This window comes from Camelus bactrianus, chromosome 31, assembly GCF_048773025.1.
Source record: "Camelus bactrianus isolate YW-2024 breed Bactrian camel chromosome 31, ASM4877302v1, whole genome shotgun sequence".
Taxonomy (NCBI): domain Eukaryota; kingdom Metazoa; phylum Chordata; class Mammalia; order Artiodactyla; family Camelidae; genus Camelus; species Camelus bactrianus.
The window spans coordinates 20,648,246-20,674,025 of NC_133569.1; the positions used below are offsets into that span (position 1 = coordinate 20,648,246).

Consider the following 25,780-nt stretch of genomic DNA (forward strand, 5'->3'; position numbering starts at 1 on the left):
ACCTCGGGCTGCCTGGGCTGAGCAGCGTGGTGCCACTGCAGGTGGAGCTCAGCTGACGGGGCTCGGGGCCAAGCTCAGGCCCGACACGCCTCTGGAGAAGCCAGCACTTTGCTGTAAGAGCATTCCAGCTGGAGTGGGCCGACAGCTCCTTCTGCACCCCCTGGAGAGCAGGTGGAGTTGTTCAGGGGCGGGTAGGAGAAGGAAGTGTCTGCAGACGGCACCTCAGTTCTGTCCCCTTTTATCCTCCCCCCAACCCACCCCCACCCCAACCTGCACCGGCTACAGCTGTGAATTCCTGGCAGGGACCCTGTGGCTTATTCAAAGGAATCTGGTTGGCAGAAGACTGAACTCTCACAACCAGCCTACTTGGAACAATCTCGAGGGGCCGCCCTAGTGAGGAGAGTATCTCATGACTCCACTGAAGCAGAGTGAGGGTGGGGGGAGGGAGGCCACCAGAGGCTCAGAGGCTGCCATAGCTGGAATAAGCTGGGGGGAGCTCCACCAGACCTGCCCCAAGCTCCCTTTCTTTCCCTCAGCGATACAGTTCAGTGTAGGTTTGAAAATAATTGTCACCACCACCAGAGTTAAAGAGATGTTTTTCTTTCACCAGTGGTTGAATCAACTCCATTTGAGGGAGGCAAGGAGAAAGGAAACTAAACCTGGACCTATTGACTACAGACTTGTTTAAAGTTTAAAATTAATCTATTGTTGGCCCCAGAAAATGCTTCTGCTTGAGGAATGGAAAAAACTACCTTGCAGAAACACAAAGTCCTGGAGTGATCTGATTTATATATTTGTATTGTTTAAGAAGCCCACTGGCTTGACTCATAGCTTGCTTAACCTAGCTTGACCACATTGCTTGAGGGGCCCCAGTTACTTGATCTTGTTTTTGCAGTGTCTGTTCCACACAGCAGAATAGACTGGAAAGCAAGCAGGAAAAGAGCAGCCAATGGAAGGAGACAAGAAGCCACAAGGAAGATGGATAAAAGTGTCAGTGGATAGAGAGACCCCTAAATTAGGAGGTCCACCAGTGTGGGTCCTTGCCGCCAGCTGTGAAAGAACTCACAGCAGAGGCAGCGGGACAAAGTGAATGGCTGTTTTATTTCTCAAAAGAGAAGAAGGAAAGAAAGGCACATGAGCAAGGAAAAGGTGCTCGAGCAGGGCTCTGTAAGCCAAGATGGACAGTTGAGACAAGTCCAGCTGCAGCTCGGGCCATGTGGACTTTTATGGGAGGCTTCCGCCATCACATCTTTCTTCCAGGTGTGATGGAGCCGATCGCCTTATCTTCCATCTTCCTTCCTTGTGTGGGTTTTTGTCATGGCAGTTGTCAACTGGTGGTTGTGTCCCTCAGCATGCTAATACATTACAATGAATGTATAATAAGGCTCCAGGTCCACTGGAAGTCAAATCCTCCACCATCTTGGTCTCTGTTGGTTCTAACCAGTTCTTGTTTCTTCTCTTTGCAGCTGCCTCCTGAGGCTTAGATAAGAGTAATTGGTTTCTATTTGAGGGAGGGGCAGGGGTATGATCCTGGGAGCAACAGCCTTGGTAACAAAAAGGGAAGTTTCTTTTAATCAGAATGCCAACAATCTGGTGGACCCAGTGTCCCCCAAAAAACCACCTCTGAAGATTCTGCTCAGCCATAAGCTAGAGGCAGGGGTTGCAGGGGTGGTAGCTATAATTCCTGCAGAAGAACTTGGAGATATTGTTATGTATATTCCTTGAGAAGGAACCAGGATCCTGCCCCAAGGCTGCACTGTTGTTTCTTGACAGTTCCTCCGCTGTCTCTGCACTCCCTCCCTTCCCTCCCTTTCCAGATAAGCAACTGCTTGAATCTGCCCTTTGGAACTCAGGGAAAGTCACGGAGGCGTAATGAAGTCTATTTCCTACAAACAAGAAATGGGGAACATGGGAAGATTTGTACCAGGGAGGACCCCACAGGTCCTGCTTGATATCAAAAGGAGCCAGCTGAGACCCCCCCCAAAGCAGGAGTTCTTACATCAAGCCACCTGGGATTACAGCTTCCCCACTCGAGTGTCTTTCCACTCGCGTATTTTTCCCTCTTTTCATTTTTTTGAGCAATAAAGCAGCTTTCATTCTGCCCCTTTGTCTCCACTGTGAATTCTTTCATGGCTGGAAGACAAGACCCCACTCTTTGGGGTTCTTCCCCTTTTGGAGGCTTCCGCATCTGCTAATAGTCAACACAAACAAACATCTAAGGAGCTAGTTTCGGCAGGCACTGTGCCAGGCACTGACAGGTTGCTTTTACAATAGGAAATGAGGTCGAAAGGAAAAAATATATTCTGACAAGCAGACCTTTTATATCTACTGCAGTAGAATTCCAGAAAATACACTTATAAATCTCAGAGGAAAATCAGTAAGTGTTTTCAAATTGGAAAAGTTCTGAACAAATTCTTTTGCTTTAATCTCTACAAACATAACGGATCATACTCAAATGGAGCAGCTTAGAGAAACGTAGTGGTTTTTTGTTTTTTTGTTTTTTTTTTGATTGGCTACAGCTAAAAGGGACAGTTAAATATGGGAGATTTGAACAAATTTAAAAATACTGTTTTGGGGGTCATGAATGAGGAATAATAAAATGGCCACATTTAGGCTAACAGATTGCTTATTCTTATGCTTGCCCTTAGAACAGACAACAAACCTAACCAACCGGTTGCTACTTATACAGCTCCAGGCCCATCGTTAAAACTAAAGCTATTGATCTTTCTGTTTCTACTTTATTCCAGTAATTGAAAGTAATGACCATGCTTGGACTCAGAGTCCAAGGAGAAGGGACTGTAACCTTACAAAAGAGTCTAAACTACCAAGAAAACCAGGCCTTGAATGCTTATGAGACAAAGAGATCTAGCCTCTATAGAACTGGTCACCTGGAGGCATCATGATGCAATTGTAAGTCTTCTGATGAGAAAATGATTCTGTTGATTGTTATCGAAAGATGCTTTATTGTTTGAGCTATGGCTGTATAACCACCCCACCCCATCCCCAAGGTGGGCGTCACAGTTTTGAAGGCATTAGCCTGCTGGGAGTCCCCTTTGCTCGGCAAAGTATTAAAGCTGCCTCTTTTCTTCTAAGCTCGGAGATCCGGTCTCTGATTTATTTGGCTCGCCAGGGAAGGGGGCCGATCTTTGGGCAACAGTCACAGTTATGGGGAAAAGTGCACTTAATATAATCAAGTTGAAACACAAATGTGTAATTTGGGATTGCTAAAGTATTTGAGACGTCACACAAAGCTGTTAGAAGATTAGAGTCCTTGGAATTTGGAGCACGATTTTTAAATATCCACAGAGTTTGTTTTTTAAAAAAACTTGATGTTGGACTTTAGTCCAGACTTTCACTTTGAAGACAGCTAAGATAACAATCAAAATTGTCCTGATTAAATGAAATGACCCTTCTGCTTTTCAAAATTATTAAGGAATTTGACGATTAAATGAATTCTTATTTCCCTTCACACTGGTAAGATAAATACACAATTTTTTTCCACAGTCATCATAAATATTCTAATATAACAATTGAGTATTTAAAGTCTGAAAGATTTTAATTTATTAGTATAAATAAAAATAGGTAGAGAGCATGCAAATATAATTCATTAAAATAAGGAAATAAATATGGAAGCAAACCTATTTTCAAAGGCTTAATCTCACTTAGTTATTTTTAAAGAGTGAAATTTTTATCAATTTTAATTGATCTAGTCAATAAGGATTTTTTAAAAATGATTTTAATACTGAACTCCATTTGCTTGGCAAAAGCACAAACTAGTAAAACAGTTCTGGAAAATAATCAAATGGTATCTGTGAGGACCCACCCAGAATCCAGGAGTTGGTATAAAAATTATTTTAAGCTGAAGACATTTGAGATTCAACGGATGCAGAAAGAAGCTTTCTCAGAACTTCTCTTATCTGACTAAAAGCAGCAATTGCTGAAAAATAAGTCTGCCATAAATTATTTCTTCAGGGTAGACCTATTCCCAAAATAGATCAAATGAAACTTACCCCAAATTCCTTTTCTGGGGAATTTGTATGGCCCTGAAGGAAAAAGAAATACATCTCACATCTGTATAGACAAACATCATCACAAACTTTGTCTCTTTTTTGTTCTGAAAATTCATGTATCTTTCCTAAAGAAACCTATTTATTCTTCCCGTGGAAGGATTTTTCTCCTCCAACCCTCCCTCTCCCCTGCTAAGTTAGATAGGCAGCCTTTAACTTTCACCATTTAATGAACCAGCTACTTCATTTGTTGGCTCTCATGTGAACCCAAATAAACCTTTTTCCTCTGTTAATCTGTCATTTGTCAGTTTAATTCACAGGCCTCAGTCACTAAACGTAAGAGGGTAGAGGAAAAGCTATATTTTTCATCTCCTATGTATATACTAAGAGGAAAGAATTCATATACTTTGACCCAAGAAAACTCTTAAGGACAAAATCTAAGGAAATTGTCAGAAGTTAAGAAAATATTTATGTATAGGATGTTTGTAACACTAGAAATAGGGAAAAAATGAAGAATAAAATATATTTAGTATCTTAGACCACTCAGGCTGCTATAACAGATCACCACAAACTGGATGGCTTATAAGCAACAGGGAAATATTTCTCACAGTTCCGAAGGGTGGGAGATCAAGGTGCTGGCATATTCAGTACCTGGTGAGAGCCTGTATCCTGATTTATAGGTAGCTGTCTTCTCCCTGTGTCTGCGCATGGTGGAAGGAGGAAGGGAGGGCTCTGAGGTCTCTCTTATAAGAGCACTAATCCCATTCATGAGGGCTCCCCCTCATGACCTAGCCACCACCCAAAGGTCCCACCTTCACATACCATCACCTTGGGGATTAGGCTTCAACTTGTGGGGGAAGACAAACATTAGTCTATAGCACTAAGTGCCATACAACAGTGAAAGGTTTAAATTCGTGCTGGTATATCCAGAAGATGTAATGTGTGTGGCACGCTCACACACACATGATTGTTTATCAGTATGATCTCAATTAATTAAGAAAAATTCATACATGAGAAAAACGACTGAAAGAAATATCACAAAATGTGAACTGTTTTTTTCTAGATGTTGAAATTAAGGGTCTTAAATTTTTCTTTCTGTATATTTTACTATCTTTCAGATTTTTAAAACATGTAATACCTTTGGGTGGGGGATGGGGGAGAGAAACACAAAGGGGAATTATTTAATTTGGAAGAAAGAAAGGAAGGAAAAAATATGCCTTTAGGAAGAGAATGTTTTGCTACAACGTTTCAGTTGTAAAACGTCACTATGTAATAAATTTGGGTGGATTTTTTTCTTAAGGTTTAGTCAGCATTTTAATTGTTTTATCGCATCCCATAGGTCAATGATAAAGGAAAATGTGATGTAACTCAAGTTGAAACAGAAAGTTGCAATTTGGTATGCTAAATAAGTTGGCATAAAAACTCTAATAAAGATATATATACATCTATATATGTTTATCATGACAATATACAAAAAAGAAGTTAGGCAATGAATAGCTTATTGTAAATAGCTTTTAAACATGCTTTTCAAAGATAAGAAAACATAACAGGAAGTTAAGTAAAAGATATCTTCCATGGGTTCAATGATTTTCAGTTCTTCTATGTCCATGTTATACACTTTTAATACATTTTTTCGCTTTTGTATTTATCAACCATAAAAGATATTACATTTTTCTTTTCTTTCTTCTAGCCTCATGTTGCATGGGGCCATTATCTTTTTACACTTTTTATTGCAAATGTTTGCAGACATACAGAAAAATTGAAAAAAAGTAGCACAATGAATATTCATATTCCCATTACCTAGACTTAACAATTGTTAATGTGTTTCTTATATGCTTTTATTTTTTGCCCAAACTTTTCAAAATAACTTGTAGATGTCATGACATTTTACTCCTAAATATCTTAACATGCGTTTTCTCAAAAAGAACATTCTCCTTCATAAACACAAAACCATCATCACACTTGAGTAAATTAACAAAAGTTTCCTAATATCATTTACTACTCAGTTCATATTCATATTTCCCAAATTGTCCCCAAATATCTTTTACAGCTATTTTCTTATTCATAAAACTGTTGAACAATGGTCTAATATTACCATCACTGGATGGGATTCACCAATCTTCTAGAGCTGACCTGCAATGAGCGAAGAGCTTCTCTGCAAATTTGTGCTTTCAGCAAGTTTACTGGGCACCTACCACGTTCCAACAAAGTGCTAAGCGCTGGAATGACGGAGTGAAAGTCATTTTCCAGCCTTTGTGTAGCATGCAGTCAGTACACAAGGAGCCTTTTTTCTTCATTGGAACATTTCTAAATTAGCAGAAAGGGGGAAAACTGAGTCAGTGGGAGCTTGCGTCTTGATGGGTATATTGTCATCCCCCCCTCCCCAAAATGTGTTCTATCCATTATGCTGTATCAACAGAAACAATGCTTTTGACATTTACCCCAACTGAAAATGACAATATCGCATCTATTGGAGTCTCTCCCTTTAAAAAAAAAAAAAAATTTCTTTTTTTTTTTTGGTATTTCCTTGAGAAGAAGATAATATGGCCTTTTCTTTATCACTTAATGATCAAAGTGGGTTTTTCTTCCCACAGCCCTTCATGGCCTCTGTTTAGCTCTGCTTCCACAGTCCTTTCCTTTGGTCTTGTGGTCCCAGCATCCCCACCTCCTGAACATTCCTGCCCCCAGGACAGAGGTGGCCTTTCACAAATATTTACTGCTGGGGGTTCTGGCAGCCTGGGAGACCCGCTGGGTTGTCCGCAGGTCAACCAAACACTTTCTGCAGGCTGTCTCAATCTCAGCCTGCAGAAAGTGTTTTATGGCTTCCACACCCTCCACCCCAAGAGTCCCCTGGGTGTGATGGGCAGCCAGGACTTGTCATGCTGCAGGGAGTGGGAAGAAAAGGGGCCACCCAGCTGGAAGGACCTCCTTAAGCTGGTTCCATCTTTTGCTTTTAATTCACTCTTTGCCATTTTCTCAGAGCATCCCACATACCCTATGTGATGGCTGTGCTTTGCCTTGCCCTGCTCTTCTCCTTCTCAGGGTTGTATCCCTGCCTAGAATACACTAACCAGCCTCTCCTCCATTCTTGGTTTTGCCACCTTTCAAGCCCAAACTCAAGATTTTTTATCGTTGTTTTTTGTTTTGTTTTGTTTCGCAGGTGGCACTTAATGTAACACAGTATTTTAACTTTTCGGGGGATAAAAATATGACACAGAGAGGTATGGTGACTTGTCCACAGTAAATGCAGTGGGCAGGTGGGAAGACTAGAATTGAACTGAACTGGCTGTAGTTTCTGCTTTTCAGCTTTATTGTGCAGGTCCGGACTGTCCTGCAGGCTGCTGCGGGCAGTGCCACGGCGGGCGTAGGGCTCCCCTGCTCCCCTTCCTCTCAGCCCACTCTCCCCTGTCGAGCAGTGTTGGAGCACACCCAGCACCTCTCCTGATTTGTTGAGTATTGGCAATGGGTCCCAGGGCTGGCATAAAGTATCTTTTCTCACGTTTTTTCCATTCTTGTTTGTTGCTAATTCACTCTGCGGGATATACATATTGAGCAAGAAGGGAACCCCTAGACTTAAATTCCTCAGTCGTCCTGTTTCCGAGCTCAGGTCTGGCTGCTCGCTGCTTGAAAATCGATACTGAGCGGCAATCCATAGACAGAGTGCAGGCTGTATTGGAAGGCAAGAGAAAGGCCACCAGGTGTGGGCGTTGGTTGCTCAGTTTAAAGTAAAAGTCGTTACACACTCCGTAGATGGAGTGAGATCTGTCTCCTTCAGAAGGGAGAGCGGCCCAAACTCTCCTTCTGTTCTTAGCTTGCAGCCCCTTGCCCAGCTCCCTCCACCCCTCCCGCTAACCCCCCCACCCCACCTCCCAGCCCCATAACAACTCTTCCAAGGGAGCCACCTCCCACCTCCTGAGGTGCTTCCAGCCAGCTCTGGTGGGAGTCAGGTGTGCAGCTTTGGTGTGCAGGACCAACCCAGCATCTTGATGGTGGCCCTCCACTGATCTGAGGGGATACAACCTCAGCCCCTCCCAGCTGGCTGCACGTGTCCCTGTCAGGTCAGGTCAGTGTCCCTTCTGTCCTTCTAAGATAGAAACAGCATACCCCATGTGGAAGGGCCGGCCAGCAGCATCCTGGGGGTGGGGCTGATTCGGGCCTGGAGGAGGCCTGCGGTTCTGCTTCCCAGTGTGATGTATCAGTGGGACAACTGTTTGGAGATTTTGGGCTTGACTCCCAAGAGAGAGGATGTGCCAGAGCTGTAGGTTTTGGGGACAGCAGCATGGGATAGAGGTTTAGAACCTGGAGTCCGACTTCTGCTCCTAAGGAGACAATGCGAAGGGGCTCAAGGGAGAAAACGGGGATCCAAGAGATGCCCTCATTGAAGAGGGGCAAATGGGGCACATAGTGAGTCTCTTCTGTTGTCATTTTGTCCACAGGCCCTCAGAGTGTTGGGACTCTGATCAGTACCTGTTTGGACACAGTACCTCGGCCAGAGGGCTCCCAGCAGCCGTTTCTCTGCCCCTGCTGGTCATGTGATTTGATCACTAACTCGGGAAGGAGAAATTTCCATGGAGGGACTTGAGGGCCAGTTAAAACTCTACTAACTGCCTTTCATAGGCCCAGGTGGGACTCATCCTGGCCTGGCCTGCAGGGAACCTAAATTCCTCCCTGACTGGTGCTGCAGTGACTCAGGGGTTCTCTGGCAGCAGGGCCTCTGGGGGAGGCAAAGCAGAAGTGGGAAGTGGGACGCAGGCCTGGGCCTCCCCAGTTCCAGGTGGGTGGTCCGAGCCTAGAGCTCTCTGGAGCTTGATGCCTTGCAAAGGCCCGTGGGCCACTTGAGTCCCAGCTGCAAAGCTCTGGGCACTGGCTTGTCTGCTTTTCTCACCCGTGACACTAAAAAAGCACAAAGAGCAAGCAGGCCACCCTGTACCCCGCGACGTGCCTCTGCCTTGTGACTGTGCTTAATATAGGTCAAATGGAAACAGCTCCCAAAATAGACCTTCTCTGAGAAGCAGCTGGGCTTGTGAAATGCTCCACAGAAAGGGAAAGGTGTGGGTGACAGGGGAGCGTCGCTCTCAGGTGTTACGTAACCTGTGTTTAAAAATTGGGGCCAAATGTCTGCAGAGAAAATGCGAGTCTGCCCTGCCTCCCCCATCCTCCCCACCCCCCAGGCCCAGGAAGCAGCCCAACTGCACATCAGCAAACTCACAGGGAGCTGGTTCTGTCCCGGACGGCAAGGTCATCCCTCACAGCGTCCCTCGGGGGAGCTTGCCATGCATACTGAAGTGATCACGTTGCTCCCGCCAGGGCTGGCTGGATGCCCCAGAATGGGGAGGTGACTCCCCTGGGAGAGCTGGTGCAGGATGTGGGTCTCATCTGGCCCAAGCGGTGGGCAGACAGAGAGAGGTAGGGGGTAGCGGGGGCTGAGAGCAGGACAAGACTGCCAGCCCGAGGAGGTGGCCACTGTGGTCTGTCCAGGGCCAGAGCAAGCAGAAAGGGAAATTGAAACCTCAGTGTCACCCCTCTTCCTACAGATGCAGACTCTTCCTCTCTGCCTCCCAGGAGCCACCAGTGGGCCCAGCTCACCCCGTTGCAGCCTCTTCCTTTACCATTTTGCCTCAGCTGGGAGAAGGGTTTCTCCCCGCTTGTCCATTCCTCCATTCACTCAGTGATGGCTTAGCAAGGGCTGCCTGTGAAGGGAGGCAGGTAGAGGGTGAAGACTTCTGAAGAGGTGACTTGAGAAGAGACAGGAAGTTAAAAAGGGGCTACCTGAACAGGGAAATATGTGTGGGGTGTCAGGAGCAGGGAAAAAATACATTCAAAGGCCCAGAGGCAAGAGGGAGAGCTTATCTCCAGCAGAAGCCACAACTACCACAGATGACAGATTCAGAAAGACATGATGGAGATGAGGCTGACTGGGAAATGGAGGCCACACGGGGAAGGGCCTTGAGACTTGTGGACTTCGTCCTGGCAGAACCGGGAACTGCGAAAGCAGGCGGTTTTCTAACATGGGGGCACCTTAGGAAAGCAGGTGGTTGGGCCTTGCCTCAGATCCACCGATTCAGGAACTCACAGGTGGAAGCCTGTGGTCTGCGGTTTAACAAGTCCTCCACCTGATTCTAACTCACACTGAAGGCTGAGACAGCTGAGCAAAATGTGTCACTCTGGAAGAGGAGATGGCGAGGAGAGGTTGCTCTTCCAGGAAGTTTGGCTGTGAAGGAAAGGAGAGCGATGGGTGAGGGTTAGTGGGGCTTGGAGAGGATCTTAAGTCAATTCCCTAGAAAACACATGGTGAGATGGAGGTTTGCAGGCAGGAAATGTTCTGGGGCCTGCTCCCGAGGGTCGGGACAGCATGAGGGAGCAGAGGGAGAGGTTGGCTCATGGTGCAGGGACACAGGCCTCGGCAGAGCCTTCTGGGAGCTGCAGAGCTAGGATGTCCCTTCCGAGTTGTCCCAGAATTAAGTTAAGGGGGCCTGGACCTTTATCCTATTTTAATCATGTCATTTTACTTTCTGTGTTTTCTGATGTTTTGGCATCTGGAGCCTTGCTGATTCTGGAGAGACCGCCCCTCCCAGGCCTAGCTAATTCTAGAGACAGAAACAATTTCCCTGTGACCATGACTTTTGTATACAAACAAATCCAGAGTCCATAACCCCCAACCATGTCCTTTATCAGACTCGTAGACTCGGGTCACTATCTACCTGCTCTAATCATCGCAGGGTCAGGCACCAGACGAGGAACAGTCCATATATCCCAGGGCCCATGACATTATTCAAAGTAGCCAATCTGAAACCTGATTACAGTGCCTTGCCTTTCCCATGGAAACCATAATAAAGGGCTTCACATTTTCCCCTCACTCCCTCTGCCTCCAGACCAACCCTGGTGCTACCCCATGTGGCCCTGAATGGCATGCCATGCCTTCTGTTTCTAAGGATTTATGAACATAAACCTCTTCCTTCATGGCAGTCATCTCCATGTCTGCGAGTCTTATGATATCTGCTTAAAACAAATCCTAAGTACCTTTAAAATACTCCAGCACCAACCAGCCATAGGGTGTGGCCTGCCCTGGAGAATGGGTGTCACCTCGGACAAGGCAGCTCCCTGTGGCAATTCCCAGAGGGGGTTTGAGCTGTGAGCTGTCAGCAGCCAACACTCCTGGCAGCTGGAAGAATGAATGTCTCGGTCCAGAAGAGGACGTCTGGGTTATGCATCAGAGCATCCACTACAAAGAGATCTTTTAAAGATGGAAGAGACATAAGGACATTTATGTGCTGGTAGGAAGAGTCAAGTTGAAGGGGAGGGATTAAAGATACAGGAAAGGAAAGAAACAACTGACAGGCTGCGTGACAGTGAGTGAGGGTAGGAGGGAGAAGACTGAAGTATTGGAAGAGGGATAAACCTTGAACCTAGGGAGGGTCACCTTCTCCATTATGCTGGGAAGGAGGCAGAGGAATTCAGATAGTCTTTGTCTCATTGCTTCTATTTTTTTTTTTTTTTTCTGTAAAATCAGTGCATGGGACTGATGGGTTTCATGAGATTGAGAAACAGTTTTAGTGGGAGGAAGTCCATGGAGGGGAGAGCTGGAAGGACGGGGCTGAAAAGGGACATGGAAGTGGAGTAGTGTGCCCTGGGGAGAGAGTGGCAAAGACAGAATGGGCGTAAAGCTCTTGGAAGGTGAGGCAGTCTAGAAGCTAAGATGCCAGCATATTGGATCACTCAGACTTGTAGATGATGAACTGACTTAGAGGATGTTAAGACCTGAGTAGAGAAGACAGTGAGCTGGGTTTCAAAGTCCTCAGGGAATGAAGAGTTGTGATCAGGAGGTCAGCACATGGCCTCCACAAGGAGGCACAGAGGGCAGTATGTTGTGGAGGCTGGAACAGGACCCTTAGGAGGATGTAACAGGACCCTTAGAAGTCAGCTGCAATGCCCTGCAGGGAAGTAACTTTCCCAACTTCTCCTCCATGTCTGTACTTATTTAAGCCGTATGTTTGTCTGCCTTGTCTTGTTACCAAACTCAGATTCGGCTGCTTGCCACTGGAAAGCCAATACCGGAGAGATGAGTGTTGCTTGGACAGGAAAGTTTGCTTTACTCAGGAGGCCAACAACCTGGGGAGAAGGTCAACTTGTGTCCAAAAACCAGCTCCAAAGATTCTGCTTGACCATGAAAGTTTTTAAAGGGAGAATTATTTGGGGCGGGGGGGAGGGGGGCGGTCAAAGTCTTTGTTATCTTCCATGGTGTGCAGACTTTCTTCTGATTGGTTGGTGGTGGATAACAGGGCAATGTTTCAGGAATCTGGTGCTCAGCCTGAAGTTACCATCTTCCATCTGGGTGGAGGCTTTAATTCCTGCAGAACTCAAAGGTATTGTTATGTATATTCCTTGAGGAGGAATCAGGAACCTGCTTTATTGCAGCACAATTGTTTCTTTCTTTTCGGGGGGTCAGGGCTTGGTGGTGGTAATTCTTTTTATTTTATATATTTATTTATAGTGGAGGTACTGGAGATTGAACCAGGGACTTCATGCATGATAAGGATAAGCATGTGTTCTACCACAGAGCTACACCCACCCTCTGCCACAATGTTTCTTGACTTTGTTTCTGCATCCCCTCTTCCCTGATTAGCAACTATTTGAACCTGCCCTTTGGAACTCTGGGAAAGTCAAGGAGGCTAAATGAAGATTATTTCCTACAAACAAGAAATTAGGGACATGGAAAGGATGTGTACCCAGGAGGGCCCCCCAGGGTCCTGCTCGGTTTCGGTCTCATGACTATTACTGCAAGTTATGTAGTCTATGAGATAAGAACTGTTTCTTCTTTAAAAGGAATCTTAGAGCAAAAGGAGCTTGTGCAATCATAATGTGATTTTACACACTTGAAGAAAATCTGCAGATAAATATAGTTGGGCTGAGAATGCCAAACCTCCCCCTACCCCTCTGGCCATGAAGGATGATGAAGGACATCTAGGGAGATTTAAGTGGGGGTAGGTAATTAGGTTTATTTACTTATTGATTTATTTTTTAATGGAGGTACTGGGGATTGAACCTAGGACCTCATGCATACTAGGCACGTGCTCTACCACTGAGCAACACCCTCCCCTCTTAGAGAGATTCTTATTATCTATTCTGTCTCTTCTCTCTCCAGTTTAAGCCTATCTATTCTCCTCCCTCCCAATCTACTTATTGAATATCTCCTGGACTTATTATAGCAAAACATATGTTCACTTTAGAACATTTTGAAAGAAAGAAAAAATTAAAATGCAAACACAAAAACCTACAATCCTTGTCCCTCAGAAATAACCCCTTTTAACTCTAGAAACATAGATACTCATAAACCAAAATCAACCCCTGTAAATATTTTAACTTTTTTTTCCATCCAGGCTTTTTATTTCATCTTCTCAAGGTCATAACCTATCTATAATTTTTGAAATTCTTCTTTTCTTTTCTTTAAATGATATTTATTCTATTAAATTTAACAAGTACACAAGAGCAAAAACTATTTAAAAATCAACCACAATGTAATATATCACCATATATTATTTATGTAAAAATGGGCATCAGATGAGATACTGCTTTGGAACTTGCTCCTTTTGCTTAACTGGGTTGCTCTGTGGATGTCTCTGTGCCCCTTGGATCCACTCTTTCTTCCTCTGCCCTGCTGTCTGTCCCAGAGGCTGAGTGGAGTAGCCTTGCTCTCCGGCTTTCAAATAGGTCTGGTGAGAGGAAGCCTTACAGGAGGTAAGAGAAAGGGAGGAGAGTAAGGACAGAGTATTTATCTCAGGAAGCCTTTCTGTGGGGTCACCCTGGGCTGCCTCTGGTACCCTATTAAAGGTCACTGCTCTCTCTGGGAAGTGTTCTCTGCATGGTTCTCCTTCCAGATTCCTTTAATAGCTTCCTCCCCCAGGGCCAAAATTAGGTTGGGGATAAGGGAGATTTATATGGTTTCCAGATTATTACTATTATAAATAATACTGCAAATATGTGGGCATTTCTTAAGGTAAAATCCTAGTAGAATTTCTAGTTTAAATTGCATAAACATTTTTAAGGCTTTGATATGCATTATGTATCAAAATGTACCTAGTTTCAATTTCTGTTCTTTGATTGCTAATGAGATGGAACACTCTTTTAATCATATATTTATTTCTTCTTTTGTGAATTATTTGTTCATGATCTTCACTCATTTTCCAGTGGAATGATACTTTTTATATTAATTTATAATGGCTCTTTATATATTAAGAATATTAATCTTTGTCATCTGTTATAAATAGTATTTCCTAGTTTGCTGCTTGACTTTTGTTTGTTGGCTTTTAATAATATTATGCTTGTGTATGGGCATTCAAAAATTTCGGATTTTTTTTTAAGAGTTCCCCAGTGTCTTTTTTTTTTAAACATTTTTTTATTGAGTTATAGTCATTTTACAATGTTGTGTCAAATTCCAGTGTAGAGCACAATTTTTCAGTTATACATGAACATACATATATTCATTGTCACATTTTTTTTCGCTGTGAGCTACCACAAGATCTTGTATATATTTCCCTGGGCTATACAGTATAATCTTGTTTACCTATTCTACATATGCCTATCAGTATCTACAAATTAAAATTTTTGGATTTTTATCTCTTAAGAAACATCCACTTTTTTGTTTTTGATTTCTTTCTTTGCTTTTGATCTTAGCAAGGCCTTTCCCTTCCCAATATTGTATAAATATTTTATTTTATTTTCTCATTCTTTTATAGTTTTGTATTTCATGTTTAACTAATTGAATTGTCTGGAATTAATTTTTTTCTGAATAGTCAATTGTCCTGGCCTCTGTACTTCCCTCATTTAAATCCCAATTTTATCATGTATTGAACATTCACTCACACTTGGATTTGTTCCTGGACTTTCAATTCTGTTTCACTGAGCTGATTTTTCTTGTAACAGAACCATGATGTTTTAATTATTGTAGCATTACAGGAAAAATTAAATAGAACGTGCTTTTATCCCCTCCACACCCCATTAACTTTCAAAACATTTCTTGACTATTCAGCTACACTGATCCTTCCAGATGAAGTTTAAACTTTTTTTTAAACTCGCACTAGAAACTAAGTAATTTTTATCAAAATTACTTTATAGCTATAAATTCATTTAAAGATAATTGATATTTTAAACATACTAGATTGCCCTAACTATACATATAAGTATCTCACCATTGATTCCATTTTTTAAAAATCAAGACTTCTTTAATATGACATTTTATCATTTACTCCATATATGTCTATGAGTTAATACAGCTCTTACTTGTTTAGAAAGAGCTCCCTATTTTAAATTGACTTAGATGTGATTTTTTGTTGTTTAAAAAATTTTTAAATTTATTTGTTTAAATTGTGGTAAAAAAATATACCAAAATTTACCATTTTAGCCATTTTTCAATGTACAGTTCTGTGGCATTAAGTACATTCACACTACTGTGCAGCCATCACCCTAGAACATTTTTCATCTTGCAAAACTGAGACTCTACTCCCCATTCTCCCCTCCCCTCAGTACCTGGCAACCATCATTCTGCTTTCTGTCTCAGTGAACTTAACTACTTACTCTAAGTACATCATATAAGTAGAATCATACAGTATTTTTCCTTTTGTGATTGGTTCATTTCACTTAGCATAATGTCTTCAAAGTTCATCCATGTTGTAGCATGTGTCAGAATTCCTTTCTAAGGCTGAATAACATTCTATCACATGCTAGGAAATTGATCTATCTATCTATCTACTATCTATCTGTCTATATCTATGTATATTTATCTTCAAGGTCCTGCTTTCAATTCTTTTGGGCATATACCCAGAAGTGGAGGTGTTGGACCAAATGCTAATTCTGTTTTCAATTTTTTGAGATTTTCCATACGGGCTGCACCATTTTACATTCCCAACAGCAAAGCACTAGGATTCCAATTTCTCCACCTCCGCACCGACACTTGTTATTTTCTGTTTTTTTGATAGTAGCCATCTTAAATGGTGTGAGCTGGTATCTCATTCCAGTTTTGATTTGCATTTCTCTAGTGAGCTAGTGATGTTGGGTGTCTTTCAATGTGCTTATTGGTCATTTTCATATCTTCTTTGGAGAAATGTCTACCCAAGTCCTTTACTCATTTTTGAATCAGGTTTTTGTTGTTGTTGAGCTTTAGGAGGTCTTCTGGATATTAATCCCTTATCAGATTTGTGATTTGCAAATATTTTCTCCCATTCTGTAAGTTGTCTTTTTATTCTGTTGATAGTGTCCTCTGATGTACAAAAGTTTTTTAGTTTCCAGAAAGTCCAATTTGTCTATTTTTTCTTTAGTTTCCTGTGTCTTTGGTGTCACATCTAGGAAATCATTGCCAAATCCAATGCCGTGACGTATTACCCTTATGGTTTCTTCTTAGAGTTTTGTATCTTTGGAGCTTACATTTTAGTCTTTGCTCCATTTTTAGGTAATTTTTGTATGTGGTGTTAGGTAAGAGTACAACTTCATTCTTTTACATGTGGATATCCAGTTCTCCCAGCACCATTTGTTAAAAAGACTGTCCTTTCCCCCTTTCAATTGTCTTAGCTTTCATGTTGAAAATCATTTGACCATACATGCAATGTTTATTTCTAGGCTTTCTATTCTATTTGTTGGTCTATATTTCTATCTTTATACCAGTACACACTTTTTTGATTACTGCAGCTTTGGAGTAAATTTTAAAATCAGAAAGTGTGAATCTTCCAACTTTTACTTTTTAAAGATTATTTTGGCTACCTGGGGTCCCTTAATGTTCTATTTGAATTTTAGGGTAGATTTTTCTATTTTTGCAAAAATCATCATTGGAATTTTGATGCAGATTGCATTGAAACTATAAATTGCTTTGGTTAGTGTTGGCATCTTAGCAATATTAAGTTTTCCAATCCATAAACAAGGGATATCTTTCCATTAAGATATGTGTTTAATATTAAGAATGGACATTGGAAGTTATCAGATGTTCTTTTGGAATTGATATCATTTTTAAAGGATAGTTACATTAATAGATTTATTAATATTCAATCACCCCTACATTCTTGGGATAAAGCCAACTTAGTCATGGCCAACTATTCTTCTGTCTTGTTGTTGGACTTAACTTGCTAGGATATTTAGGATTCTTGCTTTTCTATTCATAAGAAAGATTGGTAATTATTCTCTTTTGGATTTTGTTAGGTTTTGCTACCACACTTGTGCTAGTTTTGTAAAAATGTATTGGGAAGCTTTCTGTATATTTCTCTAATGGTGAACATTTTTCTTTTTAGCTTGGGAAGTACTTGCACCCATTAACATTTATAGCATGTATGAATTTTACACAAGTTCACAGATAACAGATATGCAACTATCTTCATTTCCCCATAAGAGATACTTAGTTAAAGACAACCCATTTCAGCTGATGGAGAAAACCTACAAATTTTAGCTACTTTTATGTGGTGATGTGAATTCTAGGAGGCATACTCATCTTTCTGGTATGAGATGAATTATCTGGTCCTGATGCCACCCTCTGTCTTTGGTTCCTGTTGCCATGCACAGGTATCTGCTACAGATCAGCCCAGGCCAGTTTTAGCACCTGGTTGGCAATGGCCCCATGAACACTGCACATCCTTGTCCTTATGACTGGGCTCTCCAGGTTTGCTTACCTGCTCACTCACTACTTCCGTGTGCCACTAGGTGCTTGACTGCTTTCCCTGAACTGCTCAGGGTGTGTGGAGTAAGTGAGACTTCCATCCACCCAAAAGACTCACACAACAATTTTATGTTACCACCCTTGTTTCATGTCCTCCAAGACTTGCTGGGCCATGGAAAGCCAGCCAAATGGCCTCTCTGCTCTGGGACACCTTTTAAATTATACAGGGTTTCTCTTACCCTGCCTCTCAGTTTCAACCAGGAGAGAGCCAGTGTGCTGAGCACTCTTCAGAGACTCTGTCTGATGTTTATCAATATCGCCTTCAAATTTCTGTCCTTCCTGCCAGCTGGTTGCTCTCATTCTTTTTGGGGTGAGAAAACTGTCCTTTTGTAATCATAAACTCCAAGTCCTCAGTGGTTTCATCTGTGGCCATTGATTCGTAAAGTTAAGTTTTCTTGACTACAAAACAGAATAAAAGTAACATCTTTTTCAATGCTCTGGCTCTTGAAAAGCAAAGGTACTTGGCATTCAGGCTCTGTCTCTCCAATAAGGTAAAACCTGCTTTGAAACTCAAAGTGGAGCATCTCTTTTCTTTTTCTGCCCTCCCTGCCCTGTCCATACAGCAGTGAGCCAAGGAAGGATGATGAACTCCTGGACTAGGAGAAGAAACCAGGTGTTTCTTTTAATGAAAAAAAAATGCATCAATTAATGTTAGATAAAATATCCTGAAATTCTAGAAATCATTTTCTCTTAAAATCACCTGGATCTCATATGTGTCCAGAAGGTAATTCTTTGATAACATGTTCAGTTTTCCCATTGTTAGTTGTCTCTTTCTGGTTCTTATTTTTTATTTTTTGTAAATTTAAATACCTTGTATATTCTAAAAAGCTATCAGTTTTATCAGTGTTTTCAAATTGATTAGCATGGTGTTATGTTACTCATAATTAAAAAAATACCTTTGTATCTATACCTTTCCTTACGTTACTGGTCATTTCTCTCTTTGACCTGCATCTGTCAGGGTTCAGCTGCAGGAAATAAAGTCCTTCTCACTAGGGTAAGCAGAAAGGAAATGATGTCAGTGTGATAAATCGCATACAGAACTGTTGGAAAGGCTGAAGAAACAGACTGAAGTTTGAACTTCCAAAGATAACTTCCAAAGACACACACGGAACTTAGGGAGTCCCTACTATGTACCTCCCTTGCCCCCATCCCCCATTTTAGCACTTTGTAAAGAATCATCTCAATGATGCCTCACAAAACCCCATGAGGTAGAACAAAAACAGACAATTGAGTTCATGGTTTCCAAGGTAACAAATAGGCCAAAAGGTAGGGGACCGGAATCTGACATCGTTTTCTGGGTGCGAGGTAACCACGGGTCAAAGCAGAGCTGGAATGGGCCAATAGCTCTTGGTGGTCCTAAGAGTTCAGGGTCAGCCAGTAGCTAATAACAGGAACTAGAATTCTGGACTGAATATGATCCTGAGACTGGATTATTTTCCTCCTAGGAGAATCTGTAATTTAATTCTGCTCTAGAAAAATAAAAAAATGGTCCCAGGACATTGTTTGGTGAAGCTGTACCTGGAGTTTGAGGTGGAGGGAGAATTTGCTACAGCAGGATACAAATAGGGTGGAGACCAGGGAAGCATGTGTTGGTGGCCCTGATACCTCCCCTAAGGGATTCAAGAAGGGTGAACAATGGATTCCCAAACCTAGAAACCTGGCAGGTTCCTAATTATCTTTGTATGGAAAACTGGGCACTGCTAGTCCGGCTAGGACCCTGAGGCCGACCGAGCCACACATGCCCACCAGCTGTCAGTGTAGCCACGAGTTTTGTGGGATGTTGGCCTCCCTGACAGAAGCCCATTCAGAAATGTATCCATAGCCCCAGAGCATTTGTGTATTTCAAACCTATTGTCTCTTTTTTGTCTTTTTTTTTTAATTGAAATATAGTCAGTTTACAATGTTGTGGCAATTTCTGGTGTACAGCATAGTGTTTCAGGAATTGGGAATTTGAGATCTGCAGATATAAACCTGTTGCCTCTTGAGTGACAGATTTCAAAGTGTAGAGTCCAGCTTCCCTGCTTTGATTTTTCAAATGAGCTTCTTCAAGTTGCAAGCTCTCCTTACTCAACCTTGTGCCTCAGTTTACCAGCATTTTAAGGAAACAAACTAGTTCATGGTTACCCTATCATACCCTCCCCTCCCACTTATCCAGAATGCAGAAGACTCACTTCCTTAGGCTATCTTCATATTTAAAGTTGTTTCCAGGTCCTTCTCATATTTTATATATTTTTGTTTATAGCTACATTTTTTCTAGGCCTTTGGAGTAGCCTCAGGGATACTCCATCCTTTGGTGAGGGGCAGACACCCACACAGCACCCCAGAGGGGAACAGTCTGGCTCTATTGCACCTGTGGGCAGTGGACAAAAGGAAAGAACAATGGGTGTACTTTCTCAGCTGAACAACCCAGTAGGGTTTGTGCTGACCATCAGAAGTCATCAAACTTTTGAAGCCAATGCAAGGTGAGTTGAAAAAACAACCCACAGCAAAACTTAAGCAGAAACAGGAGGTTTGATAATCTCCAAGTATTGCCTCACTTTATTTATTTAGTAAGTATTTAGTAATTACAGAGAGAAAAAAGAGTGAGTCTACAGAAGAGAATCCTGACCAAGTCCACCTTAACCAAGTGATCAAGGTCAATGTCATTGGTCATAGATGAACATCAGACACCCCTGATCTGATGCACTGAGAAGCACAAGTCACCTCTGCGGTATTCTTCCCAATAATGTGTGAGCTCAGTCTAACAATGAGAGAGCTTTCTCCAAAGTATCTGGCCAGTAGGCTTCAAAACTGTCAAAATCTGGAAAGACAAGGAAAGAATGAGTGTCTTAGTCCTTTCAGGCTGCAATCAGAGAATACCAGACTTGGTGGCTTACAAACAACAGACATTTATTCCTCGCAATTCTGGAGTCTGGGAAGTCTAAGATCATGTTGCAGCAGATTGGGTGTCTGGTGAGAGTCGTTGCCTGGTTCACAATCAGTGTCTTCTCACTGTGTCTTCATGTGGTAGAAGGGGTGAGGGAGCTCTCTGGGGCCTCTTTTATAAGGGCACTAATCTCATTCATGAAGGGTCTGTCCTCATGACCTAATCACCTCCCAAAGGGCCCCTGTCTAAATTGTATAGGGATTTGGTTTCAATATATGAATTTTGGAGGGAGACAAATATTCAGTCCATTGCACTTGAGGACCTGTAACAGAAGCGCTGAGGTGACATGACAACTGAATACAACATGGGATCCTGGAATAGAAAAAGACTGTTCATATACAAATTCAGGAAATCCAAAATACATTCTATTATTTAATAGTATAGTACTAAGGCTAGTTCTTGGTTTTGATAAGTGTTCTATGGCCATGCAAGACGTTAGTTAACAATAGGTGAAGCTGGGTATGACGTAGACAGAATATTCTCTGACCTATCTTTGTAACTTCTCTGTGAGTATGAAATTAACTTAAAAAACCCCTACATATTCACAGGGGTAGGTTAAGGGACTGACCAAAGGTGAGCACCAGCAGATCCCAGAGCCCTACCTTGTGTTGGTCTCCATTTGGTAGTGCACCTGCAATGGTGGTTATGATCTGACTCCTTCACAGGACCTGGAGGGAAGCTCCAGGAGGTGGTATCCCTCCATATCCTCAGTACCTGGCACAGAAGGGTACACAGAGTTTTGCTGAATGAATAAATGAATGAATGGGATCCTGGTTTCCATAATGGAAGCAGAAATGGCCTCCACTACGAAAATCTTAAGAGAAACTGCAATTGCTCATGCGGTGGGTCAGCCTGCTGTCCTGAGGATCCTGAGCATGGGGTGAAACACAAATGGTTTTGAGTGAATCTCCAGGCTGTGCTGTCTCTCTGGGCTTCTTGGATGGTTTGAGCTGCTAGTGTTCATCTGAAAGACACCGGAGAGGAAGCTGGTGCACAACTCCTGAGAAATTTGTACTCCTAGTCTCTTCCTATAGGTCCCCCTCCTTTCTTCTGGCTTATTGGTTTTTTCTTTTTTCTGACTTGATTTATGGGAGTGCTTTATGAATTCTGGATGTGGAGCCTTTATTGCCTGTATGCAATGCAATATTTTATATCTGGAGTCTCTTGATGAAAAAAAATTTTTGTCTTAAACGTAGTCCAATCTATTGATCTCTTTCATACAATTTGTGTCTTTTCTGTCATATTTCCTTCCCTACCTTAAGTGATAAAGATGCTCTCCTATATTTTCTTTTGAATGTTTTAATTTTTCTATTTTAACATTTAATTTTTTTATCAACCTGAAATTTGTTCTGTGCAAAATATGGTGTCATAATCTAATTTTATTTTTACATACGGAAATTCAGTTGTCCCAGCAGCCTTTATTGGATAGTCTATTCTTTCTCCATTGATTTTAAATGTCACTTCTGTCATGTAAGGAAGTTTGAATATGCAAATAAGATGACTGAGCGTCTGCAGTGGAAAACTGCTTTAAGCACACTCTTCTAGGTTTTCTGAGATTCTATCCCTTTTTTGACAAGCCATTTTAAAACTCACAGGTTGTAGATAATTTAAAACAATGCTGTAGATAATTTACAAACAATAAATGCTAGAAAGGGTGTGGAGAAAAAGGAACCCTCCTACACTGTTGGTGGGAATGTAAATTGGTGCAGCCACTATGGAGGTTCCTTAAAAAACTAAAAACAGACTTACCATATGATCCACTCCTGGGAATATATCCGGAGAAAACTATATTCAAAAAGACACATGCACCCCAATGTTCATAGCAGCACTAATTTTTTAACATTTATTTTATTGAGTTATAGTCAGTTTACAATGTTTTTTTAAATTTTTTTTTAATATAGCAGCACTATTTACAATAGTCAAGACATGGAAACAACTCAAATGTTTCATCGACAAATCACTGGATAAAGAAGATGTGGTATATATATGCGATGGAATATTACTCAGCCATACAAAGAGTAAAATAATGCCATTTGCGGCAACACGGATAGACCTAGAGATCGTCATTCTTAGCGAAGTAAGCCAGAAGGAGAAAGAAAAATGCCACATGATATCGCTCATATGTGGAATCTAAAAAACAAAAGGACAAAAATGAACTTATCTACAAAACAGAAACAGACTAACAGACATAGACAACAAACTTACAGTTACCAGGATTAAAGGGGGTGGGAAGGGATAAACTGGGAATTCGAAAATTGTACCTTTGGGGAGTGATGGAAATGTTAGCTATCTTGATGATGGTAGTGGTTTCATTGGTGTATACATCTATCAAAATTCATCAAATTGTACATTTGAAATATGTGTAGTTTACTGTACAGGAACCATACCACAATAAAAGTGTTAAAAAAATTTTTTTTAATGCCAAATAACTTTTTAAACTTTTTTTATACTGATTTTTTGTTGGGGGCAGTAATTAGGTTAATTAATTAATTATTTTTAGTGGAGGTATGGGGGATTGAACCTAGGATCCTGTGCATGCTAAACATACACTCTGCCACTGAGCTATACCTGTCTCCCTCCAATGCCGAATAATTCTTGTCTATAGACGTGTAAATAAATTCTGTGTGGTGGAGGTTCACTTGACTTCCCTTGCCCACTGCATGTTCATTTCAATATTCCTGTTTTATCCATGTGCTCATTCTTTGGATTGCCCTTTGAACTAGTTATAAGGTCTTAAACATTTTAACATGTGTTTACTTTATATCTGCATAGGAGTGATGATTTTACCTGTTTTGAAAATTACCCTTTAGCAGTCATCTATCAAGGACATATAGCTTTAAGCAAGCCCAAAGGGAAATGATTATTTGGTAGCATTTACTTACTTTTACAAGCTCTTCCCATGTAAGCAGTTACAGTAGGATCCAATTCATAAGTGTTTAGGCCCTTTCTTTAGGAACACAGCCTTAAGTCCAAAGGCATGCCTTTTGCTTGTAACAGTACTCTGGGTGGCCAGGGGAAAAGAAATCAAACAGAATACATATTCTGATATGTATCATCAGTATAACAAGGAAACTTTCCAACATTGTAATGATGGTAGAATCAACAACAAACATCGGGAATGAAGGTGCCTGACTCAACAGGGCAAAAGACAGGAACTTTCCAGAAGCTGCCACCCGTCCGTTCGTTCTTCAACCAATATTCACCTAGTGCCTGCAAGTACAGTGCTCAGTGCTAAATAAATAGTCTCTTTGGTCTGGTTGAAATTCCAAAGGTGAAACTCACCCCATAGGCCCTACAAAGATGCAACAGGATGAGATATGATGAAGTGATAGCATGTGAGAGCTGTGACTCTGATCTGAGCAGATCAAAAAGCAAGCTGTAGTACTGCCTCCCGTCCTAGCCTGGGGGAGAGGGAGGGCTTCCAGCTCCCCCCACTGCCGGCAGGGACACATTGTCCCACCTAGTACAGCGGGGCTGGTGTTCCTCCTGCCACCCTGTGCTCTTGAGGACATCATCCGTTAGGGCTCCAGTGGATGTGGCTGACTGGCTGTCCTGCAGAGAAGACCCTCCTTCCGGGTCCCCCTAGGGGAAGCCTTGGTGTCATCTGTTTATAGGCTAAGGCCTGCAGGTTCTACCAATTTAGGTGATAATCTGGTGACCAAAGACAGTCTCATTACCAAGTGGCGTTTAGCTGGGGAACCCAAGACCCTCCAAAGGGGATTTTCCCAGGACCCCTGCTAATACAAAGACATAGTAGCTGCTCTCACGTAATGTGCAGCCTACTTGAGAAGGCAGGAGTGTGCGCACGTGAAAGTCAAACCATGGTTAAGTCCACTTAAATGTTGTAGGTGAGGAGGAGCACTCGAGGGAAGCTTCAAGAAGGGAATGGGCACGAGGAGGGCACCGGAGAGGTCAGATTTGGAAACAGGGTAAAGGGGGGCAGAGGGCATTCCAGGGCAGAGTACAGTAGAGTCCCCAGAACAAGCGGGAGGAGTCGAGAGGAGTCCCGGAGGCAGGCGGTGGGAGGAGCCTGATGTGGGGGCTGCTATTTCTCACGCATGCGCACAGGGCCTGGCCGGAGGCTCCCCTCGGCGCGCTCTCTTGAGGAGGCGCGGTCCGCGTGGGAGCCGCGCTCTTTCCCGGGCCAACCAGGGTGTCCCCGCGAAGGCTGCTCGTTTTAGCCACTCTTGCCCTCTCGCGCCTACCCAGAAATGCCCGGGCTGTATGTGCAGATGGGCTGGGCCCCGGGCCAGCCTTGCCAGGTAGGCCCCTTTCCTCCCGTCAGACCGCTTTCCCCTCACGGGGCCGACCCGGGAGGCCCCCGGTGGCCTGGAGGGCGCTTGAAAGTGGGACGCAGAGCTTGGCAGAAGGAGGTTGTGCAGTGAAAGCCAACAGCCGTATCCCCGTGTTGCCTGGGGTCACCTGGCAGACAGAAACACCGAATCCCAGTCGTCAGGAGCCTGCGGAGGGACGGGGCGGAGGCCTGGCGTCGGCGTGGCTGGCTTCGCGGCCCGGCCGAGCGCACCGGCGGGGTTCTCACGCGCTCCCTGCCTCAGTTTCCTCGTCAGAAAAAACGGGGATATCATCCCGTACCTCATGAAGTACCTGTGAGGACAAAGGGGGTGACATGTGGAGAACAGGTATAAGGACCACTAGCAAAGGCTCGGTAGAGGTAAGTTAATATTAATTAATCCAATGAGTTCTCGAGTACTTAGTGGCAGAATCATATTGTCCGATTATATATATAACATATGTAATATATATATATAAGACAAATTTCCTAAGTAGAACTCTACTGTAGAAAGCATATCAATGCCCCTCATTGGCGCTTTCCTCCCCACACCCCCAAAAGTTCCTGAAGCACCTCCAAGGAGCACAGGTTGAAAACCATCCCCCCAAATCTACCCTTGTCCCAAGAGCAGAATCCCTTCTGCAATGGCTCTGGTGGGGCTTCAAAGGGCCTGTGTCTAAACATTTTGCTCATGGGTCCCTGCAGTTCCCCAGGTGGCCCAGCAGGGACCTGGTCAGCCTGTCTCCAGGAGCCAGCCTGATGACGGTGGAGGCTGCCTGTGCGTGGCTTGATCCAGCTCCTCCCCGGAGCCACGGAGGATGAGGCTTCCCTCAACTCTTCCACCACGAACACTTGGGCTTGAT

The 25,780-nt window shown here is 42.8% G+C and overlaps 1 protein-coding gene and 1 long non-coding RNA gene across 2 annotated transcripts in view; one reads left to right on the forward strand and one right to left on the reverse strand.

Moving 5' to 3' along the window:
- The window catches only part of PEBP4 (phosphatidylethanolamine binding protein 4), a 228,130-nt gene that overhangs the window by 4,928 nt on the left and 197,422 nt on the right, over positions 1 to 25,780 (forward strand). The gene's annotated exons all lie outside the window — the stretch shown is intronic.
- On the reverse strand, positions 5,728 to 9,380 carry LOC141575713 (uncharacterized). The gene is made up of 3 exons (XR_012503455.1): positions 9,217 to 9,380; positions 7,507 to 7,674; positions 5,728 to 6,314 (listed from the first exon to the last, which is right to left on the reverse strand). It is a non-coding gene; the product is annotated as an uncharacterized LOC141575713 (long non-coding RNA).